This window comes from Diabrotica undecimpunctata, chromosome 1, assembly GCF_040954645.1.
Source record: "Diabrotica undecimpunctata isolate CICGRU chromosome 1, icDiaUnde3, whole genome shotgun sequence".
NCBI lineage: Eukaryota > Metazoa > Arthropoda > Insecta > Coleoptera > Chrysomelidae > Diabrotica > Diabrotica undecimpunctata.
The window spans coordinates 72156252-72177742 of NC_092803.1; positions in this window are offsets into that span (position 1 = coordinate 72156252).

Genomic DNA, 21491 nt, shown 5'->3' on the forward strand with positions numbered 1-21491 from the left:
AATGATTGAAGGTATCCAATTTAATAAAAAGACGTCTCAAGACATTTCCATTCCAAAAATTGTTCCAATAAAATTAATACCAAACCATGAGATGAAAATTGAAAAATTAACAATCCCAGAGACACATGACCAAATTCAACCAATAGATACCATAGAAGTACTACCCCGATTATCCATAGGACTGAGCACCACTTCTGTTATAATATTTTTAACTATTTTAGCTTTCCTAATAATCTTCCTAATTAGGAAAAGAAAACGAATTTCCAAAATCCTATTTGGAGAAAAATTGCATCCTGCCCAGATCCAGATACTAGACGAGCTGATAGCCGAAGTAACCAAAACTTCGAGGACGAAGTCCCAACCAATGGAGGGAGGAGAAATGTAGCCATAAGCTCCCTTACTATTAAGAATCAGCAGATTCCGATATCCGACGTTATAAATAGGAAGAAATCAATATTTTTATTATTATTGTAATTATTATGTTTCAATAGTCAAGTTTAAATCATTAAATGTAGTAGTTTGTAGAATTTCTCAAAAATTGTAACTTATTTTCGAAATAAAGATTTTTTTTTGGGAATATCGACGTTGAAGAAACATTTCTATATATATATATATATATATATATATATATATATATATATATATATATATATATATATATATATATACATATATATATAATATATATATATATATATATATATATATATATAATATATATATATAATATATATATATATACATATATATATATATATATATATATATATATATATATATATTATATATTATACATATACATATATATATATATAATATATATATATATATATGTATATATATATATATATATATATATATATATTATTGTTTTGTTATTTGTCTGTCTGACTGTCATATCATTTTATTATATATTATAAATTTTATCGACTTTATTTAATTTAAATTTATATTCTTACCGATTTTACTTACTTTAAATTTATACTCTTTTACAAAAATACTTATTAAAATTCCTTCTGGCTCTTTCAGAAACAAATTATAAAGATCCTTTCTTATTACGAGTATTATTCTTTGTGAAACCAGAGAAATATGAAAAGAAACTGACTGATCATTTTATGTTTTTTGTTTATACTTCCTGACTGACTAAAGAGCATTCTATTATAGGAAAGAGAAAATCAGAAAATATCTTGTTTTGGCGAAGAGGCTTCATTTCCCGAGAAGAAGAGACTTTGTAGCTGCACTTCCTTTTCAGTTCTTTTAATCCAATTTTCTATTCACTAATAAAAGCGCAAAAAGCGCATTGGTGATTTTACAGGGTATATAAAAAGGATAAAGATATTGTTTTGACTTTTTTCTTTTGAAACGATTAAGCATGTGTAATCATATCGTCCCATCAGTTTCGAGTCCATTTTGGTATATCTTTTAGATATATCCTATAAGCAGATGTTGTGCGAGTAAGGAGAAAAAAGTATCATGAAATATTTTGATAAATACATAAGGCAGTAGACAATGTTAGTCCACTAGGGATCTGTACAAAAAAAGTTGGTTGCAAAAAGTCAGAGTTTGTAGTTTTATAAAAATGTCCTCGAAATTTAAATTTCAAAAATGAAATTTGTTTTTTAAAAAACTATTTTTTATTTCTAATCTACAATTTTTATACATCTAAACTTAACAGGACCAAGAATAATAATGAATTTTATAATACAAAATAAAACGAACAATACGGCAGTTTCTGGGGAAACTGCAGAGTAAGCCGCAGGTGTTGGTTGTGATTCTGCCAGGTCCGGACTTTCGTACCATGTAACTCCTCCGTCCTTAAGAGGAAAAAATAACGGAAAATTTAAATTTCAAAAATGAAATTTGTTTTTTAAAAAACTATTTTTTATTTCTAATCTACAATTTTAATACATCTAAACTTAACTGGACCAAGAATAATAATGAATTTTATAATGCAAAATAAAACGAACAATACGGCAGCTTCTGGGGAAACTGCAGAGTAAGCCGCAGGTGTTGGTTGTGATTCTGCCAGGTCCGGACTTTCGTACCATGTAACTCCTCCGTCCTTAAGAGGAAAAAATAACGGAGGTATTTTTGGATTCCAAATTTTGGGGACATCTTTCTTCCAATGGAATTTCGTCAGGAACCCTCTTATTTTTGCAATACTTCCGGTATCTGGTGATGATGTAAATTATAATGATTAGTATTAATATAGATAAGATGACTGAACCGGTGCTGATAATGGGTGTAGTTGGAAAGCCAATTTCTTCTACTGGTGAAAGATTTCTGGTAATTCTGTTAATTTCGTATAGTCCTTCCATATCGATTTTGCTCAAATTGGTTACTTGATAATTTACCTTTTCAGTCGAGAAATTTTCTAGTTTTGGTAATATTATGATTTTTCCAGATTGGATTCGTGGATTGTTTGAAAATTTTAAGGTTCCAACTTCTATTTCACATTTTGGCGGGATTTCTATTAACGAAGGTTCTTTTATTTCCAAAAACGAATTGGACTCACATTTTGAGATTAATTTGACAGTACTGGATGGGATTATTAAGATCTGGTTCTCCATGACGTGCTCGATAATGGGTTCTTGTAGATTTACTTCAGTGGCGTAGCATTTCTCTGGGTTACGTCCATCAATTAATTTATAGGTGCAGGTATCTATTTGGGTGTAGTCCTGTTGGCAGTAGTATCTGGTTTCGAGGATGGGACATTCTTCTTTTATCGATAGTGATTTTTCTCCTTTTGCCAAGTAGGGATATAAGGGAATATATGTTTGATGATTTTGTATTACGGGGTAAACATGGAAAAAATCGTAATTTTCTGATTTGGAGATAGGAACATGGATAGCGAATATAAGCTTGGATTCGTAAAAGGTTACTTGGGTACTGAGAAACAGATAGTATGTTAGCACATTGTTAAATTTTGCGATTTGTTCTTCTTTGTATATATGTGATAAATATGACATCATTTCTGAGATTTCTTGGGTAGATATTATTGAATTATGAAGAGTATTTAATTTAGAGAAAACGATCGAATTTTCAATATTGTCAATAAATGTTATTAAATTTTGGCAATCAAGATTAATCTGGTAAAGTATACTTTGATAAGTTATGTAATTATCCAAAGTGATTATTTTGGTTTCTAATGAATATTTAAATTTTTCTATATTGTCTTGTAATTTTTGTTGATTTTGCCACAAGGTTGATAAAGATTGATTATAATGATTAACAAGCTTTTTGTATAAAGTTGACTAAAGGTTAAGTTCATGAATTACATTTTTCTGATTTAATTGTAAAATATTAATTGCTTTATCGTATCGTTCTCCATCGTCAGCATCTAAAGTTCCAAAAGCCCATTTATTAATTTTGCCTATTCCATCTATTAAACCTCTTTTAGAGCGAATATGTGGATGTAAATTTTCAAATTTTCTTTCAAGAATTTTTATTAAGAATTCGGTTCTTTTTGTCATTTGTTCAGCTAAGTTATGATAAGATATAGGGTTAGAAGCGTTACTTACTATTAGACTATTCTTAAGGCTATAAAAATGGTTAGTTAAACTAGTTATCTGTTTAGTTACTTCTCTTAAATCTAGATAGTGTATAAAGGTATGCTTAGTGTAAATAATTTTACCGGGTCCTAATAGTATGGGTAACAAAGGATTTGTTATAGGAGTAATTTTTACATCTTCTCCTTCACATCTCCGTTGAAGTGCCAGGAATATCAGGAGCAAACACGTTGTCCGGATTTTCATTTTCCTGAAAAGATATTTTTTGTTTTACTTTGGGTTTTCTGATTATATTTTTATGGTAATTTCCTTTATTAGTTTGTAAGATAAGGCCTGAATCTTGGACTACTTCTGCCTTTTTAAATTTTGGTGCCTTTTTATCGCGCAATTTTGTTTTGACGTATGCAACGTCCTGGTTAGAGAAATCTGGAGGGTCATTTCGATTTTCATTTAATTTATTAATTATTTTTTCTTTTGTTTCTTCGTTTCTACTTTTTATTATTTCGTATAAATGTTTACTTGCTTTTTTATGGTTTTGTACATAGTATGATAAAATAAGGTTATCGTCCAAGTCGAAAGGATCTGGACTATTAATGTGTCCTTTTATTATTTCAAATGGGGTAAACTTAGTGACGGAATGAATTGAATTATTATAGCTTAGAATAGCATGTTTTATCAATTGGTTAGGAGTTAATTCTTTATTTTCTTCTCTAATACAGCGAAAGCATTCTATTAGTGTAGAATGAAACCTTTCTACGGGGGAGTTGGAATTACTATTTTTAGAAGTTGTGAAATGTAGTTCTATATGGTGAAGTTTACAAAAATCGTTAAGGTCATTATTTTTGAATTCTGTTCCACAGTCGGCAGTAATTTTATAAGGTAAACCGTGGTGGCTTACGAAGAGAAGTAAATTTTCCACTACGGAGGTGCCATTGACACTAGGTAAAGGATATGCTTGGGCATATCTCGAAAATGAATCTATAATCGTTAAATATGATTGGTTAGAAATTTTAAAGACATCTACATGAATATGTTCAAAGGGTTTTGATGCAGTGGGAGTTAGACTAAATTTTATAATTGGAGGATTTCTATCGTATTTGTTTTTAAGACAAGTTTCACAATTATTTATAAATCGTTCGATATCTTCTGCCATTTTTGGCCAATAGTAACGTGATCCTAGGGACATTTTTATTTCATTCATGCCGCGATGTCCTTTTTTGTGTATGTGATAATACTCTAATTTTTCTTTCTGTTCCTGAGTATCTATTATGTCAGTTAAAATTTTTGTGGAATGTACAAATTTAAAAGCGGAATTTTTAAAATAATTCTGAACTATTACTACAAATGTTTCTGGTAAAATATTTTCTTTAAAGTACAACGCATAAATCTTTTTGGGATCTATATATTCTTTTACAAATTTAAAAATACTTTCTTCAATATTTCTTTGGGGTAAAGTAACATAAAATCTATTATTATCGAATATCTTTTCATTTTTGCATTTTATTTTATTTATTTCTCCACCTGTTAATATAATTTGATTTTTATAAGTATTTAGGGCTTTTTCGGTTATGGGTATACCTAGAATGGGATTTTCTAAAGAAGTATGACAGGTTTCTAAGTCAGAGTCATCTCTTTCGGGATTTTCGAGAGGGGGTCGAACTTGTATGTCCGAAATAATATTTATTTTACTAGTTACTCCATCATTTAGTAAGGAGTCAAGGTCTCCTTCTGAAAGTTGCGGTAAGTCGTCAAAGTTGCGTAGTTCATTATCTATTATTTCATTTATGTCGCCTAAATTAACGTCCATCGATTCCGTTTCGAGAGCATTTAAATCGGAATCTATTTTAATTCTAGAAAGCGCGTCGGCTACTTTATTATTTTTCCCTTTTAAATATTGGATATCATAATCAAATTCTTCGAGCTTAAGTCTCCACCGTACTAAGCGAGAGTTTGGTTCTTTAAGAGAAAATAACCACTGAAGGGGTTTATGATCAGTTAAAATTTGGAATCTGCGACCGAAGAGGTAGGGTCGAAAATATTTGCAACCGTATACAATCGCTAGTAACTCTTTCTCTATGGTTGAATAATTAATTTCGGCTGAATTTAACGTACGTGAGGCGTAACATATAGGATGGTTATCTTGCATGAGAACAGCGCCAACTGCATAATTAGAAGCATCAGTTATTAATTGAAAATTTTTGTTAAAGTCAGGATAAGCTAAAATAGGTTCCGAAGTCAAAAGATTTTTACAAATATTAAAACAATCTAAGAATTCTTTGTTGTGGACAACTTTCTGATCCTTTTTTAAACACATGGTCATAGGTTTAGTTATAGCTGCAAAGTTTTTAATGAATTTTCTATAGTATCCTAACAAACCTAAGAAGGATTTTATTTCTTTCTGCGTACGAGGGGTAGGAAAATTTTTAATCGCTCTAATCTTTTTTGGATTGGGCTTAACTCCGTCTGGGGTCACTATATGCCCTAAAAATTCAACTTCCTTTCTAAGGAATTCGCATTTATCGATTTGTATTTTTAATTGTGCATCTTTTAATTTTGCAAACACTAATTTTAAGTTTTGAATGTGCTCTTGGAGGCTTGTGCTAAAAATAATTATATCGTCCATATATACCATACAGATTTTGTTTTGTAAATCCTTTAATATTTCATCCATTACCCTTTGGAAGGTGGATGGTGCGTTTTTTAAGCCAAAAGGCATTCTTAAAAATTCGTAGTGTCCATTATTAACACTAAATGCTGTTTTTTCTATGGAGCAGGGGCTCATCTCGATTTGATGAAAACCGCTAGCTAAGTCAAGAGTAGTGAAATATTGTGCTCGTCCTAATTTTTCCAATATTTCGGTAATATTGGGTATCGGATATCGATCACTAATGGTTTTATCATTAAGTTTCCTATAATCTATAACACAGCGAAATTTTTGTTGATTGGAAGAATCGAGTTTCTTCTTTACTATCCAAAGTGGGGAGCCCCAGGGACTATTACTGGCTCTAATAATTCCGTCGTCTAACATTTTGTCAATTTGCTTTTTAATTTCTTCCTTGTGAACATAAGGGTATCTGTACGACTTTACATGTACAGGTTCCTCGTCGGTTGTTTTAATAACATGTTTTACTTTTGACGTAAATGTAAGTGGGTCACCGGGTTTCAAAAATATATCTTTATATCGCGAACATAATTTAATAATTTCGGATTTTTCTTCCGCGTTCATATGATCCGTTCTAATAAGATTTTGGATTTGCATTTTATCTATTTTATAATTATTTTGTCTATTAGAAAATTCAAATTTATAACATTGATAAACGTTAGAATCGTATGGATAAGCGTTTATGGGTTTTAATAAAGTTATGGATAAATTTTTATTAGTTTCATTGACAAATTCTACTAAAGCTAAACCATCATTTGCTACAGTTAGCATTTCTGGTACATACATATCACCTAAAATTATCTTATCAATTAATATTTCACCGTTCGGTACGGTCACAGGGACTTCTTTTCTAATCTTCTCATAAGGGCCAACAGATATTTCAAACTTTATGTCTGATGGTTTTCTAAATTTAATAGGGATTATTGTGTCTCTGCTAACGAGACATTTATTATTAAAATCAATGTTAAACTTCATGGATAATAGGTCATTAACGCCGACCAAGCCATCATAAAACTCATGAAAATCATATAATATGTAGTGCAGTATGTTGTTTCGATTAAATTCTTGGAACGCCGGTATGGCTGCTTGGTATTTGATATTTTTCGTGCCAAGAGACGTAGAAATTGAAACGTTTGAAGAATATATGCAATCTGAATAAAATTGTTCAGCAATACTGGGTTTTAAGATTGATTTCGTACTACCAGTATCAATTAATAATTTTAGTGGGGGATTAGAAATAGTGATGTAAGGTAAAGGGTTATTAGAGGTTAAATTTAATTCGATTAAGTTATTTGGTTTTCTGAGGTGGTTTCCTGAAAATTCTGAGGAAAATAATCTAAATCTACTTGCTCACCGGAATAGATATCTGCGTCGACGTCGCTATGCGTCTGTCCGCATTCTTGTCTATCGCAATCATTATTATATAATTCTTCAACTATAATATTCGGCTTTTGCCCATTATTTTGAAAATAGTTTCTATTAACATTATTTGTTCTTCTGTTGAACGTTGAAGGGAATCTAGAATTTGTGGAAATATTCATCGGTTCCGGCTTTGGGGCGCGATGTTGGGGAGTTCGATTTGGTCTGAAAACATTCGTATTTCGGGAAGGTCCAAAGACTTCAGAGTTAGTTGGGAGTCTTTTAGGGGGTAGCTGTTGAGGCTGTACATTAATAGGTTGGCGAGGCCATTGGAAATTTTGAGGATAATTATTATTTGTACTAAAGTTTGGATTTTGGGGAATAGAAGAATTTGTTTGAAAATATTGATTATTCATGGGATTATAAAATTGCCTGTTTGGATTAGGGAAATTCTGATTTCTGAAATTGCCTTTATTTTGGTGCGACTTATTGTCATTATTACTTGAATAAAATTTCTCGAAATTCTCAAATTCATTTACATAAGCTATGGCGTGTTCTAAAGAAGCTGGTGCTTTTAAATGCATATTATTTTTTAATGTGCCGGTACAACCCGTAATAAAAGTATTTAGTGCTGTATTTTCGCAAAATTGTATGAAAACAGCTTTTTGATTTACATCAAGATTAGTATCATTGTTAATTCTTTGTACTATATTACTTACTAACAATTGTAATCTATTTCCAAATTCTATTAAATTTTCATTTCTTTGTGGCCTATTTCTAGTAAGTTCTTGTGTTAAGGATTGTAAATTACGTTTATCAGAAAAACATTGTATAAGCGCGGCTTTTAAAAGTGTCCAATTATTTAATTCTACCCTATTTCCTACCATAAGCTCAGCTTTTCCTATAAGTTTTCCTTGAATACATTCAAAGATGTGATCATTTAATTCTTGGTCATTATATGCTCTATATGTAGTAATTAAGTTATCGCAAAGATAAATAAATTTATTTAAAGTATTAGTATCTCCATCATAAGGTCTAATATTTGAGATTTTTGACTTAAATAGTTCCCAATTAATGGGACGATTAGCTTGAACAGTTTGGTTAGTTGCCATTTTAATATTTTTATTTTCTTTATTCTTCCTACCTTTAAAGTTAATCTTTAGATTCTTAAGTGATTCTACCAAGGAATCAGCGTCAATCATAAAATGAAAATATCGTCTAATAAACAATGTCTTAACAAGCTATCTTCCGAATTTATGAAAAATAAATAAGGAAGGCAAGAAGGAACTTGGCACTCACCTCGATAGTCTTTGCCAACTACTTCTCCAAATTCGTCCACCCAAATGAAGGACTGCTGTCACTGAAGGGCTGCTTTCCAATGGGGGCTGCTTTCCACTAAACGGAATGTTCTTTGGATTTGCACTTAAGGCGTTGAAACACCAAAGTCCCGAAAAAGTCTGCTTTCCGATAGATACGAAATTCACAGTTTCGCGACTCGCACAAATCCTACTGACTGCGCCAAATTTAAATTTCAAAAATGAAATTTGTTTTTTAAAAAACTATTTTTTATTTCTAATCTACAATTTTAATACATCTAAACTTAACTGGACCAAGAATAATAATGAATTTTATAATGCAAAATAAAACGAACAATACGGCAGCTTCTGGGGAAACTGCAGAGTAAGCCGCAGGTGTTGGTTGTGATTCTGCCAGGTCCGGACTTTCGTACCATGTAACTCGGAGGTATTTTTGGATTCCAAATTTTGGGGACATCTTTCTTCCAATGGAATTTCGTCAGGAACCCTCTTATTTTTGCAATACTTCCGGTATCTGGTGATGATGTAAATTATAATGATTAGTATTAATATAGATAAGATGACTGAACCGGTGCTGATAATGGGTGTAGTTGGAAAGCCAATTTCTTCTACTGGTGAAAGATTTCTGGTAATTCTGTTAATTTCGTATAGTCCTTCCATATCGATTTTGCTCAAATTGGTTACTTGATAATTTACCTTTTCAGTCGAGAAATTTTCTAGTTTTGGTAATATTATGATTTTTCCAGATTGGATTCGTGGATTGTTTGAAAATTTTAAGGTTCCAACTTCTATTTCACATTTTGGCGGGATTTCTATTAACGAAGGTTCTTTTATTTCCAAAAACGAATTGGACTCACATTTTGAGATTAATTTGACAGTACTGGATGGGATTATTAAGATCTGGTTCTCCATGACGTGCTCGATAATGGGTTCTTGTAGATTTACTTCAGTGGCGTAGCATTTCTCTGGGTTACGTCCATCAATTAATTTATAGGTGCAGGTATCTATTTGGGTGTAGTCCTGTTGGCAGTAGTATCTGGTTTCGAGGATGGGACATTCTTCTTTTATCGATAGTGATTTTTCTCCTTTTGCCAAGTAGGGATATAAGGGAATATATGTTTGATGATTTTGTATTACGGGGTAAACATGGAAAAAATCGTAATTTTCTGATTTGGAGATAGGAACATGGATAGCGAATATAAGCTTGGATTCGTAAAAGGTTACTTGGGTACTGAGAAACAGATAGTATGTTAGCACATTGTTAAATTTTGCGATTTGTTCTTCTTTGTATATATGTGATAAATATGACATCATTTCTGAGATTTCTTGGGTAGATATTATTGAATTATGAAGAGTATTTAATTTAGAGAAAACGATCGAATTTTCAATATTGTCAATAAATGTTATTAAATTTTGGCAATCAAGATTAATCTGGTAAAGTATACTTTGATAAGTTATGTAATTATCCAAAGTGATTATTTTGGTTTCTAATGAATATTTAAATTTTTCTATATTGTCTTGTAATTTTTGTTGATTTTGCCACAAGGTTGATAAAGATTGATTATAATGATTAACAAGCTTTTTGTATAAAGTTGACTGAAGGTTAAGTTCATGAATTACATTTTTCTGATTTAATTGTAAAATATTAATTGCTTTATCGTATCGTTCTCCATCGTCAGCATCTAAAGTTCCAAAAGCCCATTTATTAATTTTGCCTATTCCATCTATTAAACCTCTTTTAGAGCGAATATGTGGATGTAAATTTTCAAATTTTCTTTCAAGAATTTTTATTAAGAATTCGGTTCTTTTTGTCATTTGTTCAGCTAAGTTATGATAAGATATAGGGTTAGAAGCGTTACTTACTATTAGACTATTCTTAAGGCTATAAAAATGGTTAGTTAAACTAGTTATCTGTTTAGTTACTTCTCTTAAATCTAGATAGTGTATAAAGGTATGCTTAGTGTAAATAATTTTACCGGGTCCTAATAGTATGGGTAACAAAGGATTTGTTATAGGAGTAATTTTTACATCTTCTCCTTCACATCTCCGTTGAAGTGCCAGGAATATCAGGAGCAAACACGTTGTCCGGATTTTCATTTTCCTGAAAAGATATTTTTTGTTTTACTTTGGGTTTTCTGATTATATTTTTATGGTAATTTCCTTTATTAGTTTGTAAGATAAGGCCTGAATCTTGGACTACTTCTGCCTTTTTAAATTTTGGTGCCTTTTTATCGCGCAATTTTGTTTTGACGTATGCAACGTCCTGGTTAGAGAAATCTGGAGGGTCATTTCGATTTTCATTTAATTTATTAATTATTTTTTCTTTTGTTTCTTCGTTTCTACTTTTTATTATTTCGTATAAATGTTTACTTGCTTTTTTATGGTTTTGTACATAGTATGATAAAATAAGGTTATCGTCCAAGTCGAAAGGATCTGGACTATTAATGTGTCCTTTTATTATTTCAAATGGGGTAAACTTAGTGACGGAATGAATTGAATTATTATAGCTTAGAATAGCATGTTTTATCAATTGGTTAGGAGTTAATTCTTTATTTTCTTCTCTAATACAGCGAAAGCATTCTATTAGTGTAGAATGAAACCTTTCTACGGGGGAGTTGGAATTACTATTTTTAGAAGTTGTGAAATGTAGTTCTATATGGTGAAGTTTACAAAAATCGTTAAGGTCATTATTTTTGAATTCTGTTCCACAGTCGGCAGTAATTTTATAAGGTAAACCGTGGTGGCTTACGAAGAGAAGTAAATTTTCCACTACGGAGGTGCCATTGACACTAGGTAAAGGATATGCTTGGGCATATCTCGAAAATGAATCTATAATCGTTAAATATGATTGGTTAGAAATTTTAAAGACATCTACATGAATATGTTCAAAGGGTTTTGATGCAGTGGGAGTTAGACTAAATTTTATAATTGGAGGATTTCTATCGTATTTGTTTTTAAGACAAGTTTCACAATTATTTATAAATCGTTCGATATCTTCTGCCATTTTTGGCCAATAGTAACGTGATCCTAGGGACATTTTTATTTCATTCATGCCGCGATGTCCTTTTTTGTGTATGTGATAATACTCTAATTTTTCTTTCTGTTCCTGAGTATCTATTATGTCAGTTAAAATTTTTGTGGAATGTACAAATTTAAAAGCGGAATTTTTAAAATAATTCTGAACTATTACTACAAATGTTTCTGGTAAAATATTTTCTTTAAAGTACAACGCATAAATCTTTTTGGGATCTATATATTCTTTTACAAATTTAAAAATACTTTCTTCAATATTTCTTTGGGGTAAAGTAACATAAAATCTATTATTATCGAATATCTTTTCATTTTTGCATTTTATTTTATTTATTTCTCCACCTGTTAATATAATTTGATTTTTATAAGTATTTAGGGCTTTTTCGGTTATGGGTATACCTAGAATGGGATTTTCTAAAGAAGTATGACAGGTTTCTAAGTCAGAGTCATCTCTTTCGGGATTTTCGAGAGGGGGTCGAACTTGTATGTCCGAAATAATATTTATTTTACTAGTTAATCCATCATTTAGTAAGGAGTCAAGGTCTCCTTCTGAAAGTTGCGGTAAGTCGTCAAAGTTGCGTAGTTCATTATCTATTATTTCATTTATGTCGCCTAAATTAACGTCCATCGATTCCGTTTCGAGAGCATTTAAATCGGAATCTATTTTAATTCTAGAAAGCGCGTCGGCTACTTTATTATTTTTCCCTTTTAAATATTGGATATCATAATCAAATTCTTCGAGCTTAAGTCTCCACCGTACTAAGCGAGAGTTTGGTTCTTTAAGAGAAAATAACCACTGAAGGGGTTTATGATCAGTTAAAATTTGGAATCTGCGACCGAAGAGGTAGGGTCGAAAATATTTGCAACCGTATACAATCGCTAGTAACTCTTTCTCTATGGTTGAATAATTAATTTCGGCTGAATTTAACGTACGTGAGGCGTAACATATAGGATGGTTATCTTGCATGAGAACAGCGCCAACTGCATAATTAGAAGCATCAGTTATTAATTGAAAATTTTTGTTAAAGTCAGGATAAGCTAAAATAGGTTCCGAAGTCAAAAGATTTTTACAAATATTAAAACAATCTAAGAATTCTTTGTTGTGGACAACTTTCTGATCCTTTTTTAAACACATGGTCATAGGTTTAGTTATAGCTGCAAAGTTTTTAATGAATTTTCTATAGTATCCTAACAAACCTAAGAAGGATTTTATTTCTTTCTGCGTACGAGGGGTAGGAAAATTTTTAATCGCTCTAATCTTTTTTGGATTGGGCTTAACTCCGTCTGGGGTCACTATATGCCCTAAAAATTCAACTTCCTTTCTAAGGAATTCGCATTTATCGATTTGTATTTTTAATTGTGCATCTTTTAATTTTGCAAACACTAATTTTAAGTTTTGAATGTGCTCTTGGAGGCTTGTGCTAAAAATAATTATATCGTCCATATATACCATACAGATTTTGTTTTGTAAATCCTTTAATATTTCATCCATTACCCTTTGGAAGGTGGATGGTGCGTTTTTTAAGCCAAAAGGCATTCTTAAAAATTCGTAGTGTCCATTATTAACACTAAATGCTGTTTTTTCTATGGAGCAGGGGCTCATCTCGATTTGATGAAAACCGCTAGCTAAGTCAAGAGTAGTGAAATATTGTGCTCGTCCTAATTTGTCCAATATTTCGGTAATATTGGGTATCGGATATCGATCACTAATGGTTTTATCATTAAGTTTCCTATAATCTATAACACAGCGAAATTTTTGTTGATTGGAAGAATCGAGTTTCTTCTTTACTATCCAAAGTGGGGAGCCCCAGGGACTATTACTGGCTCTAATAATTCCGTCGTCTAACATTTTGTCAATTTGCTTTTTAATTTCTTCCTTGTGAACATAAGGGTATCTGTACGACTTTACATGTACAGGTTCCTCGTCGGTTGTTTTAATAACATGTTTTACTTTTGACGTAAATGTAAGTGGGTCACCGGGTTTCAAAAATATATCTTTATATCGCGAACATAATTTAATAATTTCGGATTTTTCTTCCGCGTTCATATGATCCGTTCTAATAAGATTTTGGATTTGCATTTTATCTATTTTATAATTATTTTGTCTATTAGAAAATTCAAATTTATAACATTGATAAACGTTAGAATCGTATAGATAAGCGTTTATGGGTTTTAATAAAGTTATAGATAAATTTTTATTAGTTTCATTGACAAATTCTACTAAAGCTAAACCATTATTTGCTACAGTTAGCATTTCTGGTACATACATATCACCTAAAATTATCTTATCAATTAATATTTCACCGTTCGGTACGGTCACAGGGACTTCTTTTCTAATCTTCTCATAAGGGCCAACAGATATTTCAAACTTTATGTCTGATGGTTTTCTAAATTTAATAGGGATTATTGTGTCTCTGCTAACGAGACATTTATTATTAAAATCAATGTTAAACTTCATGGATAATAGGTCATTAACACCGACCAAGCCATCATAAAACTCATGAAAATCATATAATATGTAGTGCAGTATATTGTTTCGATTAAATTCTTGGAACGCCGGTATGGCTGCTTGGTATTTGATATTTTTCGTGCCAAGAGACGTAGAAATTGAAACGTTTGAAGAATATATGCAATCTGAATAAAATTGTTCAGCAATACTGGGTTTTAAGATTGATTTCGTACTACCAGTATCAATTAATAATTTTAATGGGGGATTAGAAATAGTGATGTAAGGTAAAGGGTTATTAGAGGTTAAATTTAATTCGATTAAGTTATTTGGTTTTCTGAGGTGGTTTCCTGAAAATTCTGAGGAAAATAATCTAAATCTACTTGCTCACCGGAATAGATATCTGCGTCGACGTCGCTATGCGTCTGTCCGCATTCTTGTCTATCGCAATCATTATTATATAATTCTTCAACTATAATATTCGGCTTTTGCCCATTATTTTGAAAATAGTTTCTATTAACATTATTTGTTCTTCTGTTGAACGTTGAAGGGAATCTAGAATTTGTGGAAATATTCATCGGTTCCGGCTTTGGGGCGCGATGTTGGGGAGTTCGATTTGGTCTGAAAACATTCGTATTTCGGGAAGGTCCAAAGACTTCAGAGTTAGTTGGGAGTCTTTTAGGGGGTAGCTGTTGAGGCTGTACATTAATAGGTTGGCGAGGCCATTGGAAATTTTGGGGATAATTATTATTTGTATTAAAGTTTGGATTTTGGGGAATAGAAGAATTTGTTTGAAAATATTGATTATTCATGGGATTATAAAATTGCCTGTTTGGATTAGGGAAATGCTGATTTCTGAAATTGCCTTTATTTTGGTGCGACTTATTGTCATTATTACTTGAATAAAATTTCTCGAAATTCTCAAATTCATTTACATAAGCTATGGCGTGTTCTAAAGAAGCTGGTGCTTTTAAATGCATATTATTTTTTAATGTGCCGGTACAACCCGTAATAAAAGTATTTAGTGCTGTATTTTCGCAAAATTGTATGAAAACAGTTTTTTGATTTACATCAAGATTAGTATCATTGTTAATTCTTTGTACTATATTACTTACTAACAATTGTAATCTATTTCCAAATTCTATTAAATTTTCATTTCTTTGTGGCCTATTTCTAGTAAGTTCTTGTGTTAAGGATTGTAAATTACGTTTATCAGAAAAACATTGTATAAGCGCGGCTTTTAAAAGTGTCCAATTATTTAATTCTACCCTATTTCCTACCATAAGCTCAGCTTTTCCTATAAGTTTTCCTTGAATACATTCAAAAATGTGATCATTTAATTCTTGGTCATTATATGCTCTATATGTAGTAATTAAGTTATCGCAAAGATAAATAAATTTATTTAAAGTATTAGTATCTCCATCATAAGGTCTAATATTTGAAATTTTTGACTTAAATAGTTCCCAATTAATGGGACGATTAGCTTGAACAGTTTGGTTAGTTGCCATTTCAATATTTTTATTTTCTTTATTCTTCCTACCTTTAAAGTTAATTTTTAGATTCTTAAGTGATTCTACCAAGGAATCAGCGTCAATCATAAAATGAAAATATCGTCTAATAAACAATGTCTTAACAAGCTATCTTCCGAATTTATGAAAAATAAATAAGGAAGGCAAGAAGGAACTTGGCACTCACCTCGATAGTCTTTGCCAACTACTTCTCCAAATTCGTCCACCCAAATGAAGGACTGCTGTCACTGAAGGGCTGCTTTCCAATGGGGGCTGCTTTCCACTAAACGGAATGTTCTTTGGATTTGCACTTAAGGCGTTGAAACACCAAAGTCCCGAAAAAGTCTGCTTTCCGATAGATACGAAATTCACAGTTTCGCGACTCGCACAAATCCTACTGACTGCGCCAAATTTAAATTTCAAAAATGAAATTTGTTTTTTAAAGAACTATTTTTTATTTCTAATCTACAATTTTTATACATCTAAACTTAACAGGACCAAGAATAATAATGAATTTTATAATACAAAATAAAACGAACAATACGGCAGCTTCTGGGGAAACTGCAGAGTAAGCCGCAGGTGTTGGTTGTGATTCTGCCAGGTCCGGACTTTCGTACCATGTAACTCACAGGGACTTCTTTTCTAATCTTCTCATAAGGGCCAACAGATATTTCAAACTTTATGTCTGATGGTTTTCTAAATTTAATAGGGATTATTGTGTCTCTGCTAACGAGACATTTATTATTAAAATCAATGTTAAACTTCATGGATAATAGGTCATTAACACCGACCAAGCCATCATAAAACTCATGAAAATCATATAATATGTAGTGCAGTATGTTGTTTCGATTAAATTCTTGGAACGCCGGTATGGCTGCTTGGTATTTGATATCTTTCGTGCCAAGAGGCGTAGAAATTGAAACGTTTGAAGAATATATGCAATCTGAATAAAATTGTTCAGCAATACTGGGTTTTAAGATTGATTTCGTACTACCAGTATCAATTAATAATTTTAATGGGGGATTAGAAATAATGATGTAAGGTAAAGGGTTATTAGAGGTTAAATTTAATTCGATTAAGTTATCTTCAACTATAATATTCGGCTTTTGCCCATTATTTTGAAAATAGTTTCTATTAAAATTATTTGTTCTTCTGTTGAACGTTGAAGGGAATCTAGAATTTGTAGAAATATTCATCGGTTCCGGCTTTGGGGCGCGATGTTGGGGAGTACGATTTGGTTTGAAAACATTCGTATTTCGGGAAGGTCCAAAGACTTCTGAGTTAGTTGGGAGTCTTTTAGGGGGTAGCTGTTGAGGCTGTACATTAATAGGTTGGCGAGGCCATTGGAAATTTTGAGGATAATTATTATTTGTACTAAAATTTGGATTTTGGGGAATAGAAGAATTTGTTTGAAAATATTGATTATTCATGGGATTATAAAATTGCCTGTTTGGATTAGGGAAATTCTGATTTCTGAAATTGCCTTTATTTTGGTGCGACTTATTGTCATTATTACTTGAATAAAATTTCTCGAAATTCTCAAATTCATTTACATAAGCTATGGCGTGTTCTAAAGAAGCTGGTGCTTTTAAATGCATATTATTTTTTAATGTGCCGGTACAACCCGTAATAAAAGTATTTAGTGCTGTATTTTCGCAAAATTGTATGAAAACAGCTTTTTGATTTACATCAAGATTAGTATCATTGTTAATTCTTTGTACTATATTACTTACTAACAATTGTAATCTATTTCCAAATTCTATTAAATTTTCATTTCTTTGTGGCCTATTTCTAGTAAGTTCTTGTGTTAAGGATTGTAAATTACGTTTATCAGAAAAACATTGTATAAGCGCGGCTTTTAAAAGTGCCCAATTATTTAATTCTACCCTATTTCCTACCATAAGCTCAGCTTTTCCTATAAGTTTTCCTTGAATACATTCAAAAATGTGATCATTTAATTCTTGGTCATTATATGCTCTATATGTAGTAATTAAGTTATCGCAAAGATAAATAAATTTATTTAAAGTATTAGTATCTCCATCATAAGGTCTAATATTTGAAATTTTTGACTTAAATAGTTCCCAATTAATGGGACGATTAGCTTGAACAGTTTGGTTAGTTGCCATTTTAATAATATTTTTATTATCTTTATTCTTCCTACCTTTAAAGTTAATCTTTAGATTCTTAAGAGATTCTACCAAGGAATCAGCGTCAATCATAAAATGAAAATATCGTCTAATAAACAATGTCTTAACAAGCTATCTTCCGAATTTATGAAAAATAAATAAGGAAGGCAAGAAGGAACTTGGCACTCACCTCGATAGTCTTTGCCAACTACTTCTCTAAATTCGTCCACCCAAATGAAGGACTGCTGTCACTGAAGGGCTGCTTTCCAATGGGGGCTGCTTTCCACTAAACGGAATGTTCTTTGGATTTGCACTTAAGGCGTTGAAACACCAAAGTCCCGAAAAAGTCTGCTTTCCGATAGATACGAAATTCACAGTTTCGCGACTCGCACAAATCCTACTGACTGCGCCAAATTTAAATTTCAAAAATGAAATTTGTTTTTTAAAAAACTATTTTTTATTTCTAATCTACAATTTTTATACATCTAAACTTAACAGGACCAAGAATAATAATGAATTTTATAATACAAAATAAAACGAACAATACGGCAGCTTCTGGGGAAACTGCAGAGTAAGCCGCAGGTGTTGGTTGTGATTCTGCCAGGTCCGGACTTTCGTACCATGTAACTCTCGGTAGGTTTTTGTGACCAGAACGTTACAAACCACTATTTTTCAACCTTTGATCATGATTGTAGATATGACAAATAGTAGATATGATATTTTTCGAGATATTCCGAGTATATGGCATGTATTATATCACGTTTAAAACTAAACCATGGACGCTTTCGACCATATTTATTTCGGATTGGTATCTTCAATTCTCTACACTGTTCGCCCTGTCCAGAAAAACGTGTAGCTGACATAAATCATATTTTTTTAGAGTGTCAAAAATATACAGCACATATTCGTTTGGCCGATATAGGATCGGGGGCAGTCTGCACAAGGAATTTCGTAAACGAATTTTCATCGTGTCTGATCAATCATTCCTTGACTGATCAAACAAGAAATGAGAAAGTTTTTTTTGGGGGGGAAATATTGTCTCTATATCTCTTGATTTAATAATTTTGTCAGTAACACCTTTGATGTTTAAAACTCCGCCAAAGCCGGTCCCAACCCCGGTTGAGAAAGAAGGAGGGTGAAACGGCTGACCTTACGTCTCAAAGTATAGAACAACTAACACATAGTCAGCAAATCCTATCTCAGAATAAGGGTGAGGGCGAGTCTCAAGCGCCCAAAAACTGGGGCCACTCGGCTAAGGGTAGAAGGCCCCTACAGAAATCTTCCCGGTCCACCAGGATTGGAGGTTGTGGCGATGGGCCTAGTCCCCATCACACGGAAAAAAAACTGTATTGCAAAAAATCCTAGAAAGAAAACGCCGGACGGTCTTAACGGAAAACGACCCAGCTTACGAAAAAGGTTAATGAGTTTTGGAACATGGAATGTGCAAGGTATTCGGACTAAGCTTAATGAGGTGTTGAAAGAAATTACGAGATTTCAATTAGATGTAACAGTCCTTACAGAAACAAAAAAGAAAGGGAAAGGGACAGACGAGTTTAAAGATTTTGTTCATTTCTATAGTTTCATAAAGTCAGTCTGACACAGTATAGGAGAGTGAGTTAAGAACCGTTTCAATTCAGTGAATGCCTATTCTTGGAACTTCATTCCCAAGTAGATCTCTTGCGAGTAAGCTGGCTTAAAAGTCTGGATATTTCTGCAAAATTTAGCACAAATCATCACAACAACGAACAGGTTTATACAAAGCTAAGAACCTGTTTCACATTTTGAGAAGCAAATTGCAGCTATCATATCTGAGCTGGGTGTCCAAGATATTTTACCGTATCGGTACTGAAAATACAATATTTGAGATGGCTTTTAAACGTAGAAGACATTATCATGAGGTAATCCAAACAAACAAGCATGATTTAAAACGTTCAATAAGGGCATAGCATTATACATATATGTACCAAAAGGAGTGATAAACGATGTTTTATCTCTGTCTTCATTCTTCGCTAGTATCTCGTTATATCCATTTTTTAAGTCTTATGCGGTAATAAAAACAGTCATGACAGTAGAATGAAGTATATCGTCAAATATAGGTGATGGATATTTAATACGAACAGTAATATTGTTTAAACGGCTATATTCAACACAGAGTCTCATGTTTTTAATAGGCTTTGCAACGAATACCATTGGGAATGCATAAAATTTTCTTGTAATGTAATGTAAAAATCTAATTTTCTCTCCTCGTAGTTCTACGCTAGCTTTATAAGTTCTAACTTATACTTAGCGTACATGTCCGTCTTCTTAAGTCATATTTAGCTTAGTCCTCTTGTAGGATATATTTTTTTAACAACAATGTTTGAATAACATACTACCTAAAATTGTATGTCTAGCGTCAGAACAGATATATACTAACACATGCGTTTCAACAATATTAACTTCGATCAAAGTTCTAGACACGAAGAGTACTGCAGTAACATCTGTGTAAAGCACATCTAGATTTGAAGTGTGAGTGGTATTAACTAAATTTGGAAAAGTTAGCTTTTTGCTCGAGTTGCAACAAGGAGGACATTATGACCTTATATGCTATGGATTTTATATGCTATGGAGCTTATATGCTATGAACCTTATATGTTATGGACCGTATATGCTATGGATGCGTAGCAAACGAGGTGCTCCGCATCCATAGTATGTCGTTTAAAACTTGGGAAGAGCAGGATTACTTTAAAACTGACATTTCGGTATTGATCTGCTAGATTTGCTTCATTATTTCCAGACGGTTTATGTCCAACTAATGTATTAATTTTATCTTTAGGCTTATTATTAAAAGTATCGATTGCTCTAGCTTTTCCGATAAGATCAGCAAAATATTAAACTTGATCTCTCTGAAGTCTACGATTAGGTAATGCACATACCATTAATTTAATAAGCTCAGGTGGTTTTTGCAACCTAAGAATGAGAGCACGACCAGAATTAACGAAAATATCTGTTGATTCTTTCTCACCTTGCTTACGAAAAACAGTTCTTTAGATTCTTTATATTACATATTATGGCATGATTAAACCATAAGAATGGCTTAAAGCCTTTAAAACCTCATCCGAACTAAGGATTGTGGGCTGAATACCAAGTTGCAGCATGATAATGTATTAATATCGGCAAACCGTTTATTGCATTTTGGTCTGAAATGTTCAATACAGTCTTCAAAAATTGTTGTAGCACTTCTAAATGCTTCGACATCTTTATTTTTATTGCCAAAATATATGGAAGGACAATTTTAAAAGTTTTCACTTTTAGTAGGGCTTTGGGCCCGATTTTGGACAACAACCTGTATTATGCTAGCCAGCCTTGTGTTGTTGTATGGTTACAGACGATTCACTATGGTCAAAGCAGCCTTTTGATTCTGAGCTAAATTCTGAAATTTCTGTGAACTTAGAAGCACTCCTTAGTTTATACTTGCTCATTAGATAATTTTTAAATTACACGATAGTCCAAACTGATATGCATACATCACAATTAAACCCAAATGTTGGAATAC